This window comes from Parus major, chromosome 3 (assembly GCF_001522545.3).
Source record: "Parus major isolate Abel chromosome 3, Parus_major1.1, whole genome shotgun sequence".
Lineage (NCBI taxonomy): Eukaryota > Metazoa > Chordata > Aves > Passeriformes > Paridae > Parus > Parus major.
The window spans coordinates 57,391,743-57,401,011 of NC_031770.1; the positions used below are offsets into that span (position 1 = coordinate 57,391,743).

Below are 9,269 nucleotides of genomic sequence, written 5' to 3' on the forward strand. Positions count from 1 at the left end.
CCAATGACTCTCTCTTTCCCATGCTTTCCTTTTATGAAGATCTAGCTCATTTTCTTTTACTATTCTAATTTCAATATTTTTTAACTCCTGGATGTGTAGCATTTATTTGACTCCAGTTTTCCTTCTCTCACAGAAATGCTCCTTGTCCTTGCATGCCTTGACTTATCTAGACATATTTTGGAATTTGTTAGTTTTCTAGACTTTTTCCTTCCAAATCACTGGGAGTCTCCAGAAGAGAAAGCTGAGCATCCTTCTATGTGAAGAAATTGCATAAAAAGATCAGTGAGAAATTATTTTATTTCTGGGCCATCATTTCTGAGGGATCTCTAAGCCCAAGTCTTACTTCCCCCTGGTCCTTCCCCCATTAAACTCTCATTACCAGTTCCTCAGAAATGAGGGTCCCTTTCTGCTTTGTAGACCTCACCTCTGGTTTCTCTCAGGACTAGATGTGAAGGTAAGATTGTACCTCATATCCCATCCACATGGAGAAAATTCTGAACATCTGTAGGCCTTGGCACTGAGAGCAGCTACAAACAGGAGAGACATTCCTTCTGTGAGTGAGCTATATCACTGCACACCATCAGAAGCTGGCTGGGAAGTAATGGAAATGAGTTAAGTGTCATCCTGCCTTTAGGTAGCTTGTCATTATGTTTTTTCATCAGAGATATTAGGTAAGTTTAGCATTACTCAGCAGGTGCTTGATAATAACAGGGGCATGCTCAGGTACACTGATCCTTTCTGGTTTGTTGTCCTTTTTGTTTAGGAAACCAAGAATGTAATGCACAGATGAGCATCTTGGAACATATTAAGTATATGCATCTCTTTGGACCATCAAACCTTTTTACATGTATTTGGAACCTTTGAAAAGAAAGTGGAGAATAGGACAATGAGCAATTGAATAATAGATTCAGAGAGAAGCTGCTTGTGAAATGAATACAGATCTACATAAATGAAGAGGGGAACAATACAAAAAAAAACAAAAACAAAAGAATCTATCACAGAAAGACAGTGCTTATGCTAATGAAAAGTATCACAATTAGCTGTTAGACTAGTCTTCTGATAAGATATTGAACCAAACCAAAATGGACCTCTCTCCTTCAGCACTACTGAAGTGAGACTTTTTTTGTACAGTGAAATTGTTTCAGTGTGACAGAGCGAGGAAATGATAAACATCACTATAATCTCTTGCACTGTAACAGAGCTATGGTGTACAACAGGATGTGAAATCTAAGCATACCTGGGGTGAAAAAAAAGGTTTAAATATTAGGATCTTGCATGTTTTCTAATCTTTTCAGATCTTTCAATTTCATTTTCCCAAAATGTGGGATGAAGATATGCTTTCTTATGAGGCAGGGAACCCAAACAGTTTCATACTTGTTCATATGACTCCAGGAGCTGGTTTTATCAGAGAGAAAGTACATCATGGGATTCATAACAGCATTTGCAAAGCTTGGTCACACTGGGTCATGTGAAATTGTGATCTTGTCACTCAACGCAGATCAGTAGCTGTTGAATGCAAAGGAAGCTGCTTGGATGTTTGAATCATCAAATTTTCATTATAGTAAAAGGTTTGTAAAAGTTTACAGTGGAATCTAAAGAAAGATGATTAGATCAGCCTTTTTTTCTAAGAATATGCATTTGTACCATGTGCTTAACTTAATCTACATTCCAACAATGCTTTGATAATATATTAATTTTGCTCAAGTGTTGATAAAATATTTTTTTAACTTGAGATGTTGATTTTTCTTGTGCATCACGTTTTTTGACATTATTGTAAAGACTGGGAAGAAAAATTTTAAAAGGCACAAGTGATAGCTAAGAACCTCACTATCAATGTTAAACTTGTGAAAATAAGGTGTATAATTGTCATTTAGGTTTTTTCTGAATTCTGCAGAGATTGTAATCTAGCAGAGATTGTGCAGTAGTTTCTGGCAGATATCAGGTCATGAGGACCCTCATTCATTGTTATTTTGTTTTGTTGCACCCCATCTTCCAGCCTAAAGAGGAGTTTAAATAGTGTATGCTCTTTGGGTGTCTTTATAAATAGCAAAATGCAGCAAGGTAGCACATGAACAATTGTGAAACACATCACAACCCCCGCAACAATTGTTAGCTGGGTGTGTTGTTAAATTGATTGTGTGAACTTGCTGTCAAAGGAGATGTCTGCATACTCCTGCCTGACAGATGCAGATGGACCCTGAATTATAATGCAGTAATATGGAGGAGGTTGTGGGCTGTGGAGACAGACATTATTGTCTTTCAACAACCTCCTACAAAAATATTCTGAATTTACAAATAGTTTTCTGCTACTATGTATTTGTAACTGGAAAAGGTGATCTGTACAAGTGCTGCACTCCTATTCCTATGTATTTCATAAAACACAAAGTCCTAATGTTCCTCAGAGGTCCTTGATTTATTCATCTTCTTCTGGCTTTCTTGGAGGGAAAATCCTCTGCCAGTGCTGTGAGGATATAGACACTTTTCTCTCTGGCTCCATTTCAGCAACTGGCTCTGTGCTCAACAGCTGATTTGCTTCTTCCTCCAGTGTCTTGTGCATGTTCATCTCATGATATTGCCGGCTTGTTTTTCTCCCTGTGTCTCCTGTTGATGTAAATGCCTAAAGAATTGTTGTATTAAGGACCTTTGACATTGTTAGATCAGAAAAATAAAAAGTGATATCCAGCTAATTTTTTTTCTCCATGTTCAGTGGCTGGCAAGGTTGCTGTCCACTGTGAGGCTTTATGTGCTTGGAACTGAAAGGATACAAGAAATTTTTCACCCTTCAGCTGTGTGTCTGTCTGTGGTCTTTGCAAGGGATGGGACAACGAATATGACCCAGTGGCATTTCCACGCGAGGAATAACTGAAAAGGTTTGGGCCTCCCAAGACACAAAAGCTGAGTTTGGCTGAGGCAGATGCTGCCTGCATCATCACTAGCTCAAAGAGGAGACATTTGGCTCCAGACAGGCGGCACAGGTTGAAGTGACTAAAACATCCTGAAGTGCTATGGGAAGTTCTGCTCAGCAGCGGGGAGGCGATGGAAGCCGTCGCTGACCTATAAACAGGATGAGGGAGCAGCAGCAGCCCAGTGCAGAGACAGTGGCTGGCGCTGCGCTGACAGGCAGACAGACACATAAACAAAGGCAGGGAGGAAGCTGTGCTTATATCTGGAAAAGAAACCCCAAACCATAGGATGCAAATGATGGACATACATGGCTATAAATAGCTACAAAGCATAGTGGGACTTAAAAGACTTAATTGTGACATAAAGCCTCCATGCAGAATGGACTATGTACACTCACTACTTTTTATTTAAGTCGTGTGCTTTTTTTTTTTTACTCACATATTTAATATTACTGACCATGCTTAACTGGGCTTTTTAAACAGGGAGGAGAAAATTCACATAAATCAAATAATAACATTGTGTTCTTTTGTATAAATGAAGCAGCTAAAAATAGTTGGGATGCTGCCAGACTTTTCAGTCAATTGTCTAAGAGACCCAGTCAGCAATAGTTTTGTGTTTTGGTATGAAATAGAGTTTTACTAGATCAGTAATCATACTTTGGAAGCCAAAGGGTAAGGACGACATAGCAATATTTTGTAGAGCTTTTAATTGTGTTCTCAGGTTTTGGGGATATTAATCAGAAGGCAAGTGAGAGTGGCGTGCCCCATACATTATTCTGCTAGAGGAAATGTGGATGGGAAGCAATCTGTATGCAACCACTTCAAGATGCAGATGAGTATTGTCTTTCTACCTACTACTTAGGTAGTTAGGGAGCTTCAGCTCCAGCTTTTTCTGGACTAGCAGATTCAGTTCAGTGGGGTTTTGTGCCAGTTGTGGTAGTTAAGAAGGTTTTGAACAATAATAGGTAGAGATAATTTTATTACAGAAAGTTTTTCTGCTGAAATTGTGATATAATGCTGACAAAGTAGGTGCATTAAAACACTTGTGGAAGTGGTCATTTGTTTCTCAGTGGAGTTATTTGTTCTAGAAAAGAAGAATTGTATTTTAAAAACAAAGTTACTTGGAATAAGATGCCTGCTGGCACTTTTTTACCAGATAATGGCTCTGTGACCTTTTAGGAATTTGTCTAGAGGTCCTGCTATGGGCTATTATGCTTGTAGATTTTAACTTGCCGTTTTCATTTATAACACTCAAACTGCTTTCACAATGGCTTTTCTGGCCTTTCTAAAAAAAACTAACAGGTATTACTTTTTATACACACAACATAAAAACCTGTATTTAATAGTTTCTGGTATTGTGTGCAGACACAAATACTCAAAGAACAAGTGAAGTTTGTCTCTAAAAGTCGAGGAGAGGTAAACCTTTTTATGCCCCCAAGCCACCAGCACTAATAGATATTGCATAACAACTTCAGTTTCATTCAGGGTGGCACTGCAATTTCCAACTTGACTGTCAGACTCATTTCTTTCACAGCAGGGCATGCTGTGCTTTCTGCACTGTGTGACTTCCACAACTGAGTTTCTTTACTAAGGTTCAGAGAGAAAATGTCAAAACCTCTGGAGCAATGTGCTTGTCCGTCCTACAAATGTCCTCAGCCTGTCAATTCTTTCTCTCATTCAGGGTCAGGCTAGAAAGAAGTAGAGCTTTCATTGTTAGATCTCTACAGGAGGTGTTTATACCCCAAAAAATTAATGTTAATTTAATGTTCATTCTTTACCACTGTCTTGTGGTAAAGGGGACTGAAGGGGAGTTTTTTGCCCTCTCCTATTTGCAGTTCCATGCTCCGCAATGCAGTCACTGTTGTGTAAGCCTGCTGTTTGCTGTGCTCAAGTGCTGTATTCCTTATGACATTCTAGGGATCAAGCCTTAGCCTGGGAAGTGGGAGACCACTGCCACAAGCAGCAGCGTTCCCTACTAACCAAAGTTTATCAAAGACACAGATTGGCAGGTGACTATGAAGTGCTGAAGCTTCTCAGGGTGGTGCAGACTTTTGGGACTTCTTGACCCAACTCAGTATTGACCACGTCCTTTTCTGAGGAGCTCACCTGGTGCTGAGCACCTCTGAACGGCTCTGCCACATTTCTAAGTTGCCTACTTGAATAAATCCATGTTTGGAGGACTAGGCTGACCACTGCCATTAAAATAATTTCTGCTGCTTGGCTACTGAAAGGAACAATGCCTTTGCAATGCACATGTAAGCTACCCATGTGGCATTTACATCATACTTAGAACTTATTTAATTTCCCTCTTTGTCATTGTGTTTATTACCTTAAGCTGTCTTAGAAAGTTAAAAATATGAGAAAAGAGAAAGCACAAAGAGAATGTTGTGAAAATTAATTTAAATTTTCTCTTCTGTTTTTCTCAGATGGAGGAGTTGGTGGTTACGTGCTGCACTGCTTGGTGGATACACGCCTGGCTATAGGAGGTTGAAAGGAAATCAAGGGTGGTGCTGCTAACATTCCACCCTCAGCTCCCTATTCACCTCTCATCATCCACCCTTGCATTTCAACTCAATCGTTTTACCCACCCACCTAGTTCCATGTGAAATTGTGCTAATGGATGTCTGTCCCACAATACACAGGGAGACTTGAGCTGTTTTTGTAATTTGTATCTTTCTTTTGAATTTCAAGTGTTTCCAACTTGCAAAATCCTGGTTTGGGTCAACATCTGGACTCCATCCATGTGTGTGTAATTCAAGGATCATAGCACATAGAAGTTAGAGGTTGATCATCAAAATTTCGTTGTGGTTCAGGGACATTAGATACTGGGATTTTGCTATAATTCTGTGTCTAGCAGGAAGGAAAGGGCTAGAAAGGGAACTGATAATGATTTGAATGGAGTAGGACCTTGGGCAATTGTGTTCTGTGTTCCCTGCAAGCTCTGCACAGTCATTAACACTGACGAAGCATTAGAGATGTGTGATGCCAGTTAGAGGTCAGTCCTTCCAGGAGCACTTGCCATATTTTTATGTCCTCATCTCCTACCTGTGTCTTGGCAGAACTAGAGCAACACAGTGGAGCACCAGATTTTACACACTTTGTCTACATTACCCTCTTCCAAAGGCCTTTCACTTTCTGTTCTCAGTCCAAGCTTCCCTTTTTCTTTGTTTTGTCCTCTCCTTTTACTTTCTCTCCTTTTCCTTCACTCCTTTGGTCTGTCAGAAATCTCCCACATTCCAGGAGAGGCCAAAACTGAACTACTATCAACAGGGCATCTGGCAGGAAATAAGTACCAGGTTGTGAACTTTTATGGTACTTGCAGCATGGCCTGTTTTTACAATCAACTGCTGAGAGAAGATGTTCAAGAGGATGTGTTCAGCAGCAGATCAGGGCACAGCAGCCAGGTGGGATTCCTGGTGCAGAGCTGGCCAAGTCTCCCTGCTGAAGTTTCATTCTGGGCTATAGAGGAGTCTTCAATTACTGACTGAATGTTTTTTGGTGCCAGGGTCTCAGTTAAATGTGTAGGAGAGGAGCTAGGCAGAAGTGACAGCATTGGTAGATTATATTAGTGGTCAGAGCAAGCCTGGCTGCACATGGGGCAGCAGGCACTGGCCTCCATTTCTTTCCTCTGTCTACTGTGAACATTTTACCTTGCTTGCACTGTCAGAGGTTGTCCCAGATCCTAGGCTGTAGGATTGTTTTCTCTCTCCTTCTGGTCCAATAATTATTCAACTGGTCTATGCAAAGTGGAATTCCTTCAGGCAGAGTTGCCCTTCTGTATCTGTTTAGAGACTTCACTGAACACATGCTGTCTTAGGAATATTCAGGCTGAGCAAAAGCCCTAAATTTAAGTGCTGTGCAGATGGTTCAGGGACCTTAGCTACTGGCAGGGAGTTTAGGACAAGGACAAGATCCTTGTGGGTTCACTTTGAAAACACTTACCTATTTGGTTTTTGCCCTATTACTACAACTCAGGGAGCCAAAGGATTCTTTAGACACAGCTTGTCTTGGCCTTGCTTTGATTTATATATATTTGGAGAATGTAACTTCTAGATGTGTTGCAAGTAGCTGGAAGAAGCACTGAGGACTCAAATGCCTCCAAGCTCAGGGATGGGGTTTTAAGGAGCAAGACAATAGACAGGCTCTTTTGTATTTTCAGTGCAGGGTGAAAGAAAAGTCACATGCTTCATCCCTTCACATTAACATAGGAAAATCATCTCACTGAAGTGCACATCCTCCTATTTCTGAGGCAAAGCAGAAGAATATGAGACAACAGAAACAATGGAAACTGCAACAAATTAATAAATTTTATTCTAACACAAGGCCAAGACTTCAGAAGTGTTTATTTCATCCTTAAATACTTTAGCTTTCATCCTGATCATCTCCTATTTTTTTTACCTGGCAGAGCCCTGCCGTATGGAGTAAAACAGAACAGCAAGCTGCACACATAGAAATTCATCAAATCCTGTCACATATCAGCCCTTTCTGCAGAATTGCCCAGTAATGTTTAATTGTCAAACAACTCTTTACTGCAAAAACATTAAATTAAGCGCAGTTTCTTATTCTGACACTGAAACTTGGCCAAGTGTTTAATGCTCATAGCCATAGGAGTTTTTTTTTGTCACAGGAGGCATTTAAAAACATGACAAATAATAAACCAAAGAATGTGGCAGAAAAAAAAACCCCAAGAAAACAAAATGAATGAAGCAAACACATAATTTAGGAACTGTCAGACTGTTCTTTGAAGTTTTGGTTAAAACTTTAGTGTCCACATTAATAAATTTTAGTTCAAAATTTGCTTGTCATTTGTTTCTAGCAAAGCATGAAGTGTTCATGATCCTCCTGGCTCATTTATATTATAAACTTGGCACACATCCTTTTGTAAGAGTAAGCTTTCCTCAAAAATCTATTTTCCGTTGCTTGCTTTAAATATAATGTTGTAAGCCAGTATCTTCAGACACAAAAACCTGCTCTTAATGCATGTTGAAACTATTAGGATAGAGTAAGAAACCAGAGATCTTTTTTTCTCAGGACTGTTGAAACTCGATTGAGGTGATTATTATTGCTGTTAGACTCATTTTGTCATAGCCTTTGTGCCTCCTGACTCAACAAATATGAAAGACATCTAAAAATCTCTAGCACATGCCACTTCACAACTTCCAAATCTCCTGAACTGGGAGATTTTCTGTAGAGACCAAAGTAGTAGATGGACATCACTGACAGCAACAAATCTAACTGACATCAGTCACTTTATGCAAACTCAGTTACTTTATATAACTGTGCTAAAAAATTCACAACTAATTGGCTGCAACATTCTCTATCCTTTGGCCACAATGACGTGATTTCTTTTTAAATATGGCATGCACGTTTTGCTATGCGACAGCAGAAAATTGTACTCTGTCATTGTGATTATCTGTTGTCTGGCTTCTTTCTCTCTTCTTTCTTCTTTTATCCACAGTCTATTGTCTACTTTCAAAAGCCAAAGATAAAACCACAATGACTGTGTTAGACATGTCTTGCTGCAAAGAAGGCCAGTGGTACCCTGAGCTGCATTAGGAGTGTTGCCAGTGTGGAGAGGGAGGTGATTCTACCACTGTACCCACCACTGGTGGGTCCCTTCTTGGAGTGCTGGATCCAGTTCTGGGGTCCCCAGTACAGAAAAGACATTGACACACCTGAGTCTAGTGAAGGGCTACAAAGATAATTGAGGAATGAAAGCATCTCTCCTGTGAGGAAAGGCTAAGAGAGTTGGGACAGTTCATCCTAGAGAAAACCATGTTCAATGGGTCCTTAATATATACTCAAGGATATATGTATTAATATTACAATATTAATTACAATTACAATATTATTGTATTAGTATTAATATACTCAATATATAAATGCCTGAAGGAGGATGTAAAGAGGATGGAGCCAGGCTCTTTTTGGTGGTGACTAAGACAAGAATTAATGGGCAGAAAATGAAATACTGGAGATGACATCTGAACATCAGGAAACATTTTTCTGCTCTGAAGATGACTGAGCTCTGGCATGTATTGGCCAGAGAGATTATAAAGTCTCCATCCATGAAGACATTCAAAAGCTTTTGGACATGTTGTAACTGACTGGGTTTGGACCTGATGACCTCCAGAGGCCCTTTCCAACCTCAGCTGTTCTGTGTTAAGGAACAGTGAAGGAACAGAAACTGCAATTTGTGTCTTCAGTGAGATGTGCAAGCATATATCAGGTAAGGATTGAATAAAAAACTAAATTTATCAACTGTCTGCATCAATAAATGCATACTGAGTTTAAAGAAATATTTTCTCCTTTCTTTCCTTTCCTTCTGTTCTTTTTTCCTTTTTTCCTTTTTTCCTTTTTTCCTTTTTT

At 39.6% G+C, this 9,269-nt stretch overlaps 1 long non-coding RNA gene across 2 annotated transcripts in view; it reads left to right on the forward strand.

Moving 5' to 3' along the window:
* The window catches only part of LOC107202040, a 55,024-nt gene that overhangs the window by 35,876 nt on the left and 9,879 nt on the right, over positions 1 to 9,269 (forward strand). For both annotated transcript variants that reach the window (XR_004496409.1, XR_004496410.1), the window contains exon 3: positions 5,330 to 9,129. This is a non-coding gene — a long non-coding RNA (uncharacterized LOC107202040). The remainder of the gene's footprint in view (positions 1 to 5,329; positions 9,130 to 9,269) is intronic.